Here is an 11,323-nt window from a genome sequence, read left to right as displayed (position 1 = left end):
GCCTGCAGCCTCCCGGGCCGGGGCTCCTGCGGCAGCCGCTCGCTGAGGGCCGGCTGCCCGCCTTCCTCCAGCGCTCGGGGATGTCTTTTGTCCCAGCGCGGTTTTAATCCTAGCCCAACGCTTTAACGTTCTGGCGTGGCTTGTTTTATTTACTGGTCATCACCCCAAATCCAGTGTCACTGTGGGGAAAAGGACACCGAGACGTAGCTGCAGGTTTTATCAAACAACACACACGTGTTATTGGTTAGCTTCTTAAAACCCCCGGGGTGGGGGGTGTTCCATCAGAGGCACCTGATCCACAGAAACCACCCCAGGTACATCCCTGCCCTTAGCACTGCCAGTTCAGCCCAGCCTCACCCCGGCACTTCCAGCCTGCCGTGCCCTGCCGCAATCTCCTTGAGGAAAGCAAGCTGTGGAAGAGGACATAATGTCACTGTCAGTGTCAATCAAGGCTGTAAATGGCCATGTGCTTTTTAGCTCTTTAATGGAGCTCTAATTGTAAGTGCTCTCCTGCTCTGATCCTTCCCAGCTGGCCTCTAGCAATGGCTGCAGGAGCAGTTCAGATACCTGACCATAAGCATCCAGTACCATTTCAGGTGCCCTAGGGTAGCCAAGACACAGGGCTAGCAGATACAACATGGGACATAAGTTACCATGCTGTATGACACCTGAAATGCCACCAGACGTGTGTCCGGACACCTGACCTGCTCCTAAAAACGTTCTCTGCGTACTCAGGAATTACTCCAAAATCTGCTCTGCTGATGCGTGGCCTTATTTTCCCTTCCCCCCCCTTCATGTCACTTAATCATGTCCTCAATCTAACACTTGTTCTGTGAACAAGTCACGTGAAAAGGTTCTAAGCTCTAAAATAAGCTTTACAGGCGCAGACAACCCGAAAAGGAAGTGTTATGGTTATTACAAGAGGCTTTCAAAGACTTGTAAAAACGCAACAGAAGTTGTTAATTGTAAAGCCCAGGATGTTATCTTCAAATTATCCCCTGATATAGTGATAGTACCTGATAACCAATATTTTGCATTAATATAGTACTTATTGCTCCAAAACTTAATTAACATTTGTTAATGAAGTAAGCTATACAGCACATACAGGAACCAAGTTAATGCTGCAGCTGCTTCATATAGGTATTATTAAATAATCTGTAAATAATTATTAAACATATTTGGAGATCGTGGAAACTTTATTAAATATCTAAAGATTAGTACATCCAGTTTACTCAAGAAAAATGCAGTCAGAGGCAACTGAAAATGAAAGAGGCAGAGAGCTGTAAAGCAAGTGAGAGCGCTGACTGGCTGCAGGAGTTACACACTACGTACCCGTGGCAGAGACACGCAGTGTGGAAACAGAAGGTGCAGACTCTAATGAGGATTCTGGATGTGCTGCTGAGACGGGATGCTGGTGGCGAAGATTTAAAAAAGCCAACATTGGATAAAAGGGCTAGCTCAGATCATATGATTCAGAAACACCTCAATGTGATACCATGGTAACTTGGAAGCACGGTTCTTACAACTTATTTTCCAGATGTCTACAAATATGAAAACCAAGCTGCTTCAGAAACTATATTGATTTTTTATTTGCCAGAACTCTATTCATATCCTCATCTCATCTTCATTTGACTGCATAATTTTCCAAGACCACCATATGTCTCCAAGTATTTTCTAACCTATTTTTTCCCCCAAAATAGTTATTCAGGCCCACACCTGCGCTGAGGCACATTGCCACCGCACGCGAGAGACACAACTAGAAGCACCACAAAGAATTCCAAATTGATTATATGTAATTTTAATCCACGAATTTATAGCTTGTAAGACAGTGTCAGAATTATCTGGGATAATTATAAATTAATCCACATTTCCTTTGACAAGGACAAAAATACCACCCACACTACAACTAACAATAGCCCAGCCAGTTCTTAAGAAATCACTGTTGAGTGCAGCTGTCCTCACAAGTTGCCACTTCATGTTGAAATCCTTTATTACAACAAGGTGTCTGAGAAGTTTACACAGAGCTAGGCATGTTTCACATACCTGTTGCCAGTGTCCTGGATCCTTTCAGTATCTAGTTTCAGGCTGATCCAGAGTAGATCCTGTGGTGCTAACACTGGTGCATCTCCTGGTTTTGAACAAGGGCTATGAAACCATATTGCATCTCGCCTGGGTAAGTTGCTGGCAGTCATGACATGCTGCTGTACAGACTCAAAGCAGCAGCAGGAATTTCCTTTCAGATAGAATTTCAATATACCTCTTACTTCCCTGTAAGCACCAAGACCAGGTATTGGTTACACTGAGTTTTGCAGATGGTTTTGCATTTTTTAACCTTTTTTAATGTGGTTTCCAGGTTCTATCTGTTCTTTTACTTGACTTTTAAGAGTGTCCAGAATACAGGTTTTAATGCTTATTCTGCGATACCTTCAAGGGACTAGACACTACATTTATGCCTGCTCATTCCCAAAGATAACTTTCTACCACATTTCTGCTGTTTTGGGGAACACAATTCACCTTCTAAAAGAGAAACTGTGTGAGCAGCCCTTCTGAACACACGAGCCACAACAGTGCCCAACACCTGAAAACCTTAGAAAAATTTCTCCTTGCCTCTTTACCGTTATAAAATGGCCATGAAAGAAAACAAGACGTGAAAAACAAAGGGGAGGAGGAAAGAGTAAGGATAATTTTGTTGCTGTATAAAACCTTGGTACCCTCACATCTTGCTTACAAGAGGGACAAGTCCATACACCTGAAGAATACAAAAGAATTACGGAAGGTAAAGAAAAGGGCAGACGCAATGATCCAGAGGGTGAGATAGAGCCATTAGTAAGAGTCTAAAACAGCTGGGGCTCTTCCACCTACAGAGGAGAAGGCTGAGAAAATATGATCAATATGATCAAGGCTTATGAAATCATAAAGGCAATGGCTAAGGTGAATACAAAGTTGTTAGTTATCAGATCTTACAGTACTAGAAGGAAGGTGCGCACTGTGGGACTCATCGGGCACCACTGGGAGCCAGAAGATGGTGCCTTTTGTCACAGCAGGTAATTAATGTCTGGAAATCCCTACCACAGGCTGCAGTAAAGGCGACAGTCAGCAGCTTCAAAAGAAACTAGTCAAACTGGGTAACAGGTCTACAAACAGATTAGAACAGAATAGGTATGGAATCATTATTTAACATCTCTGATTGATGCCTGGTCATAATTATGGATGCTTGGGAGTACTAGATGAGCAGACCAGGAACTTATGTACTGGTTCCTCAATAGAGCAACCTCTATTGCCACGGAAAGGAGAGAGTAGTGGGCAAGATGGACCTCTGTGCTGGTCCAACAGGCCACTCCTTATGTTCAGGATTCCTTGGATATTGCAGAATATAGACAGAATTCAGATTTCAAACAGTTTCTAATTAATTTAGAACATGTTAAAAGGATCTGCCAGTAACACACAAGGGCAAAGTTCATCTCCAGGAGCAACTAAGATAAAAACCTATAAAAGTAATTAATGCCCTAACTCATTAGATGCCTCTCCATTGGCATTATTAAAGCTAAAATGCATTTCAAAAAGTGCACATACTTGCTCCTGTAAAACTGCCAACAAATTGATGTTTTTATGTAGGTTTTCTTGTTCCTTTAGTTTCTAAGATCTTTAATGACAAGCATCTTAAAGCAATTAATTATGTATGGTGATTGGTATTTGACATTTGATCTGTAAGGTAAGTATCTACTACAGAATTATAAACTCTCTCCCTCCTGCATTTTGTATGTCATGTACTTGGATAAAGTGATTGTGCTCTATACAGGCCCCTTTCCTCTTGAGTGCAGTATTTCTTAACCGTTTGTGAAGAACTAAATCCATTAAGTCCCTTTTGCCTCCAAGGAAAAGAAAAGGGAGTTCTATCGATTACCTTTGTACTAACAGTGAACATAACAGACTCCAGCTCAAGTTAACACTGCACAAGCCCTAGTAGATTCTCCAGCTCTTTTAGCACAGGGATGACTGTTTCTTTCATTCTTAACTTGGTGAATTGCTTCCCCTTCCACCTGTGATCACATCACATCTAATTGGTTACGCAGGAATTTGCTTATGTAGAAAAGGCATATGTATCACTGTGTTTTCAGCTGCCTTGCAGTGAAACACAGCAGCATCAAAGAAAGGGTGAGCTCGCACCCAGGCCCCAGCCAGTGCTGCACAGGCAGGGACAAAGCAGATAAAAAATGAATTGCTCACTGGCTAAAGATAAAGGCAATTTAATAAGCAAAGGAAAGAGGATGGGAAAAAACCTGCAAGAGTTTAAAAGATGCTTACCTCCAGGAGGAAGGGGACAGCACAGAGCTTCTGCCAGAGGCTGTGGGTGAAGACATGATGCTGCATGGTCTGAACTCCCTGCCAGAAGTAAGGGCAGGCAGCAGTGATTCTGTGGGAGAGCAGTTGCAGGCAGGAGGGCAGGAAGAGGACTGGCTGCCCGGCAACAGGGACTGGCACCCCAGAGGAGCCTGGGGAGACTATGCAATGTCTTTCAAAATAAGAACTGCCTTCTGAGGAAGGGAAGCTCTTTGGAAGTGTAGCAGGAGGCAAAGTGGCTGAAGCAGAACTGCTTCCACTACCCAGCAACTGGAACAAAGATCCAGGCAACTTTACGAGACCACTTTCAGGGCAATCAGATCTTGATATCTTTTAGATGAGGTGACTAAATGAGACCCAGGAATCAGTAACAAACAAATGTTCCTGAATTGTAGAGTCTTCAAGACAACAACCTGCAAGATTTAAAGTATTCTTAGCTCGATATAGCTATGACCCTTTTGATGGTCCTAATAAGCACCCTAAAGCAGAGCTTCCTGTAGCTACTGGAGAATAAGGTTTGTATCTTTTGAGATATGGATGAGGATGGTTTATTTGAGGGAGAGCTGACTGATGGCAGAGGGGGACAGGTTCCCCCTAATGTGATAGAAGTTTCAAAGGATGACATGATGACAGCTGAGCCTTTGGAGCCAAGTGAGCTCTTGCAGAATGCAGATCACAAAGTGAGATTTTGCAGTAGAAGCATTAAATCTGTGTCATTGTGTTGGCTGATAGACTAGGAGACAAAGAGATTCCTCTTCATCATGCAGCAGTCCCTTATCCAAGAAATCTCACTCTGATCAAACAATTTGCAAGAAATATCACTATTGGCTGGGAGGCCTCCAATTGTGCCAGCTGTGCAGATACTAAATGTGGTTTTATAGCCAGAATGCAAGACTCAGCTCAGAGACTCCATCAGTCATCAAAGATTTGGAGTTTTAAAAAAATCAGACCTACTGAATTCTAGTTCAAAGTATAACAGAAAAAGGAGACTCAGATGAGCAGCAGCATCCTGTCCTGGTAGGGAAAGGCTTCCAAACAGCTCCACAATGTTTGAAAATCAGGAGAATCATTCCTATTTCAGAGGTCACTTGGATGCCAAGCAACAATTATTTGCATGCTGTGTACCCTAATGAAAAGGACTACGTGGCAGAGGGTACTGGTCCACTTTTGAAAGCTTGCTGCCCAATGCCCAGCAAAAAGCACAAGTGAAAGCATAGCCTAAAGACATGAAATGGCAGATTAACCAAGGGAAGCAGGAGCAAAATTCAGCAACAGTGAGATTTGTTACTCCATCTCCTCAACTACCTCATGCTCTGCCAATGTCCAGTGGATGTCTTGTTTACCAGCTGACAATCGGGGCCAGTCAATGCTGGAGGAGCTTCCAAAGGAATAAAATTGCTGTGTGTATCTGTGGACAGAGAGAGACAAAAGTTGCATCTCCAACACTGCAAGCGCCCTGGTGGTTTATCTGAGAGTTGAATAATGTGGCAGATGCTCCTTTCTTCAACCAATAGACAGAAAACCTCACATGGTTGTCCTCTATTTAGAAAACAAAAAAAGTGCACCCTTTCCTGTTCCAACTGAATTTAGGAGTTTTTCTGTTGACTTCTAAAGCATAGGATTAATGTACCCATTCTTTTCTATCTCTAGATCTAAATACAGATATTTGTACCATAAATACATATGTTTTCATTGAAACTGAACAGAGGAGTGACTGCCAAAACCATTCTTCTGCTAAGACATGAATTAAATAACTCTACACACTATAAGGACTATTTATACTCAAGAAAAAGTTTTCTTTAGCACAGATTTTAAAAGAAAGGATTCTGCTCAGTTAGCACTAAGGAACCAATTTTGCGACTATTCTAGCTATACATGGAAATCCCCTATTCAAGTTACATCCAACATCAGAGTCCCACTTTGTGCACTTTATTACACAAAGTGTTTGTTTTCTGTCATCGATTACATAATTTTCCTCATATAGATTTGTTTCCTTGCAATCTTACACTGGTTTGTTAACGTTATTTTTTCCATACTTAAAAGCCTGCCTTTTTTTCTAGGGTGATTGGCTTTGACTGTAAGTGCTGTAAAGGGTGGTTCACAGCTAAATTATATGTGGAGTATTTTTAAGCAAGTGAATGGTCCAACATTTAAATATCACTCTTTAAGATAATTATTTGTTTATAACAGTGGAAAGTTTGCTAGTTTCTAAAGCACTGTTGGTTTCTGTACCTATCTCATTGTTTAAGATACAAATTTGGTTAGGTTTTGGTTGTTGAAAACATGGATGTTGGAGACTGCTTTATTGTAATAAAGGCTTACTTAAAACAAGCTTTTTTTTGTATTTTTTTTAGCATTTTCTTTTAAAGCCACCATTTAGTGAAGGATAAACTTTAAAAACTTATTAAAAGTTATTTTGCCCTTGCGTTGTATTTAGCGCCACAGTTAACTCATAAATGAATCTCTTTGCTGAGAAGGGGATTTTGCAGAGGCAAGGTGACAGGTCTAGTATGGGTTCTACCAGTTTCTGTGGAGAACCCAACCTGTACCTCCCAGATGCTGGGGCAGCCTGTGGGTTGAACACATCACATACACGCACACCGCCCCAGGGACTGTTCTGACTCCTGTCAGACCTAAAGACCCATCAGTAATTTAGAATATGCTTTTTCAATCTTTTCTATTTGTAAGCTACAGATAGCTTTACAGGGAGGTCCAGAAAACTTGAGCCTACTGCTGGCCTAAAGCTGCTTTTCTGACTTATTGCAGCACTACATTTTTGGCTGGACTCAATGATCTTAAGGGTCTTTTCCAATCTAAATTATTGTGTATATCTTAGAAGTAGTCCACAACCCCCTGCTCTAGCGTAAATGAGCCGCTCTGCCATTAGAAACAGCAGAATTCCTTTCTAACACTCAGACATTTCCTAAACTTCTTTAACGGGAGGGAAGGGAAAAACCATCACTGCTTGCTATTGAAGCAGTGCTGCCACCGCAGAAAGAGCCATTTCAGGTGGCTGACTTCAGCCATGCCGGTGGAACCATGAGATGGCAGCAGAGCCCACGGAACGAGCGCCGGGACCCAAAGCTGTACTTGCCCAAGTACCGCTTCAGTCCTAAAGGGCTCTGGTGGTCCCGTCTGCGTGTTTTTAAAGGAACTCTAATCAAAGCACGCTTCATCTCTGTGTTACATTGCAGCTGTGACAAATGCAGCCAGGAATAATGCGCACAGCAGTCAGATCTCTGGTTTAGGAGAAGTGATTTTTCTTTCTCTTTTAGTTTATGCTCATCTTTCTATCTGTCCCTGCTCTGGAAAAGCTTGTCTAAAAGCAAGCTTCGGATTTGAGCCAAACTCGACCTTCTAATGTTCATTCCTCAGACAAGCCTACGTAGGAAAGGAATACTTCATTATAGAAATGTTACTGTACTTAAAAGGTTGTGTTTGGAACCGGGAGGAACCAGATCCCAAGACTCCAGGCACTTAAAAGCAAAAGTGAAGTTCTTTTTACAGCAAATAAACTCTAGAGAGATTGTTTCCACCCCCGAAAATAGCTTGATACTTCCCATTGCTACTATAAACGTTTCATTATGACTAAAAAAAGTTTAAATCCCACTGTCCTAACTGAAAAGGTGTAGAGACATCATCTTTACCACAATAAATTTTACTAAATACAGTATGAACTCAAGCGCTGTATAAAGGGCTGAGGGAGCTATCAGAGGGATGTTTCTCTAGCTGTATAGCTAGAAGTTCAGGAAACAACAGATACAGGAATAATTGAGTGGTCTAGAGCTGGCACGGCTCCTGAAGATGGGCTTAGTGAATTTTGGGGTGAAGAAAAGAGGGGGTAGTATCAGGGACAGCTTGGAGGTGGCCTCTGTGTCATTTGAGGGGAAGCAATGGGGAAGGTTGGAGCTGACATGGTTAGCAGCACACGCCAGGGCGGAGGAAGGGCATTGTAGAGCTGCTGAGAGCCTGGATCAGCCATAACCTTATGGATCATCAGCCACAAATCAGGTTAGGTACCAGCTTGCAGCAGCTGGGCTGTATTCTGTTGTGTATTAGCTATGAATTGGGCTGCCTGCCACTGCAGAGGACACATCCTGGCTCATTACACAGAGTCACACAGAGCAGTACTGAGCCAGGTTGAAACAGAAAGTAATACAGAAATAGATGTAACGCAAGTTTTCTGTGGCATCATAAATATCACTCAGTACAGTTGTCTTGGATATCACCATCCATATGTAACCTGCAAGTTCACTGAAAGATGAGGCAGATGAAGGACAAAGATGAAATCATTTGGCAATGGACTTCAAGGGTATTGAGAGGATAACTGGCAGGTCTTGCACCCCAGGAGGTATTGCTTTTAATTAAAAGAACTGAAATTGCCTTGTGATGCACAAAGCCAGACCAGCCAAAAGGACTCAATAATACTACAAAAGCATGTTCACAGGGAGATGGCATTAGATGACTGATTATTATTTTCATGTCTAATTTCTATGTTTAAAGAGGCCCATAAATCCCCAATTTTATATTAAAGTTGTATTTCATTCACAGCCAGGTTTTAACTTGAAGAACAATTGAGGGGTAACAGAACAAACCAGAATGCTGAATGTAGGTTTTAATAAATCAACTTAGAAGAAAAGCATCATCTCTCAGGAACCACATTTCTTGCACAGATAGCAGAGAAAATGGTCTGGGCTCCTAACCTGAGCCTTTGCCTATACCTGTGCCCTCAAAACCAGATCCCCTTAATGTGCAGGCTGTGAGCTTCTGAGCATGAGCAAAATTCAGCCCTTAGAGCATGCAGGTATGAGAAATGACTGGCAGATGAATGCCTCTGCCAGGCACATCAGAGCAGTCCACAAGGTAACCCCATAAAGTGAAGCCAGAGCACTCATGCTTGCCTTGCTGCAAGAAATACTCTTTTAGAGAAAAGCTGACACTGGCTGGAGATGCAATGCTTGCAATGGTCCTCTATTCCTAGCTCAGTTACCTCTGCACACATCCAATGGAGCAGACCCTGTGGAATGACAGAACATGAAGCTAAGTCTAGATTTATCATATTTCAGGACGTCAGAAAACCTAATATTACCCTAACCAATGAAAAGCAGGAGTGCCACCCACTTGAAGGGGATATATTTTACCATGGCTTTTACCCCGACCTTTCCTGCACAGCGCATTTCAGTCTTGTGACCCAAGCATGACTGGTGCTTGCTATTCAAGCTGTCACATCCGTGAAGGAGGAAGTAGGGCTGGCATTAGCTGCTTACTCTTATAGTCAGGCCTATGACAAGAAGACCCATCCCAAAAGGGGGATCCAGCCCTAGAGGCTGGCACATTTAGAGCACACTGGTTGACAAAAAGATTCCTGCATGTTAGGCATGCACCTTCTTCATGGTGTTCTATGGATATGTTTTCACCTCTTACTGCCCATAGATAAAGATGTGATGAACATGGCTTGACGGGAAAGTTTAGATTGGGATCTTCTTATGTCAAATAACTAAAGACAATCATTCCGTATGTCACTTATTCCCCCACCACATGACCGAAAGCATTTTCCCAGCCAAAAGTGCTGGCATTCTCCATCATACAAGGGGTTCACTTCTGATTGCATGCTAAGGGACAAATGCCTTCATCCCATGTCTCCATTGGTGTCTGTCCAGTCACAGGAGAGCCCATCCTTTCATACATTGAGAGATTAACAGATTTGATAGTTGAACCACAAGTGGACTTCTGTTCACAAGATGGAAAAAACAGTAGAATGGCCAGAGAAATCACTCTGCTACCTTGCATCTGGCTCCCAGCTTTGGTTCTTCACTTTAGTGAAAGGATTTGTTCCCAAATAGGCGGAATAACAGGGTTTCTCACACAGCTGCTGCCTGTCCCTGCTGCATTCCCCGATTCAGCTGCCCTCCAGAAAAACAGAGAAGTGTCAGGAAAATTGCTAGTACAATAGATGACTATCAACTTCTGCTGTCGCTTCTCTCAATGCACAGATATTCAGTTATTAAAAATGTAAGAATACCCTGTATTTTAGGTCGCCTTCCTTTCCTGTCCTTCATCATTAAATGTTGTCATAGTTTTCTTTTAGATCATACTAGTAACCTAGTTCAGAAGGCTCCAGCACAACATGGTTTATAACTGACCTGTGAAACACGAGGACCAAAAAGTTGTCTTTGTTTATTGACTAATGCTATTCATCCCAAGATAAAAGCACACGCAGAAAGTTCTTAATGTTTTAAATAATTAAATCACCAAGTAGGAAACCCACCTGAGCTTTAAAACAAACTCATCACGCATTACCAATGATCTCTGAAGAGGCTGCCAGGTGAGAAGAAACATAGTAAAGACAGTCTGTTCATCAGCTTTTATATCCTGTACTGCAAAATAGCTCTCTAAATCCTAACAGAAATCACCATTCCTTACCTTACCCTAGTAAAGAAGACAAAGAGCACAGGGAGAAGAGAGCTTGCATGGCTTACGGCTTTTAGAAATTACCTGCCAAGAGTGTAATTTTAAAGTGATTGTCTTCCATTAGGGCTACAATAAACAGCATGGTGGAAAATTCAATCTGATTAGCTTTTCTAATGAGCTGCAGGAGGTTGTGGAGGCCAGAGCAGAAGAATCTTAAACATTTCACCACTGATTACAAACCTGCCTCTGAATTAATCAGATAATGAAGTGCATAGATTTAATGAACCTAATGCTGATCAACAAATTATCAGTGATCCTTGTAGATTTTTGTCAGGCTAAACACCTTTTTTTCTAAGCTTTCCTAGAGCAGGAAGGTTACAAAAACTATGTGCTCTTGAGGTAGTTTTTTATGCAATAACCACTAGTTGTAAACTTTATAATTTACACAATTATTTAATTTACTCACAATGTGCTCAAGTTCCTGGTGGGGCTCCAGGAGGGCTGTTGTTATCACGGATACAATTTAATTGAGGCAGCAGCAATTAAAAAGATGAGCTAAATCCTGAGGACT

At 42.1% G+C, this 11,323-nt stretch overlaps 2 long non-coding RNA genes across 3 annotated transcripts in view; both read right to left on the bottom strand.

Moving 5' to 3' along the window:
- Window positions 1–341: 341 nt before the first annotated feature.
- LOC134170220 (uncharacterized) overlaps window positions 342–11,323 on the bottom strand; it is a 218,793-nt gene continuing 207,811 nt past the window's right edge. Inside the window, exon 6 of the long non-coding RNA XR_009967162.1 lies at window positions 342–410. This is a non-coding gene — a long non-coding RNA (uncharacterized LOC134170220). The remainder of the gene's footprint in view (window positions 411–11,323) is intronic.
- LOC134170223 (uncharacterized) lies at window positions 1,776–11,083 on the bottom strand. Of its 2 annotated transcripts, XR_009967166.1 has the most exons (4): window positions 10,765–11,082; window positions 10,125–10,249; window positions 3,238–3,473; window positions 1,776–2,257 (listed from the first exon to the last, which is right to left on the bottom strand). It is a non-coding gene; the product is annotated as an uncharacterized LOC134170223 (long non-coding RNA). The 2 variants fall into 2 exon arrangements; XR_009967165.1 differs by lacking the exons at window positions 1,776–2,257; window positions 3,238–3,473 and adding an exon at window positions 5,053–5,749 and having other exon boundaries at window positions 10,765–11,083.

This window comes from Pezoporus occidentalis, unplaced genomic scaffold (genome assembly GCF_034315485.1).
Source record: "Pezoporus occidentalis ecotype Australia unplaced genomic scaffold, CSIRO_AGI_Poc_V1 ctg37, whole genome shotgun sequence".
Classification (NCBI taxonomy): Eukaryota; Metazoa; Chordata; class Aves; order Psittaciformes; family Psittacidae; genus Pezoporus; species Pezoporus occidentalis.
This window is presented reverse-complemented; position numbering and strand designations above follow the sequence as displayed.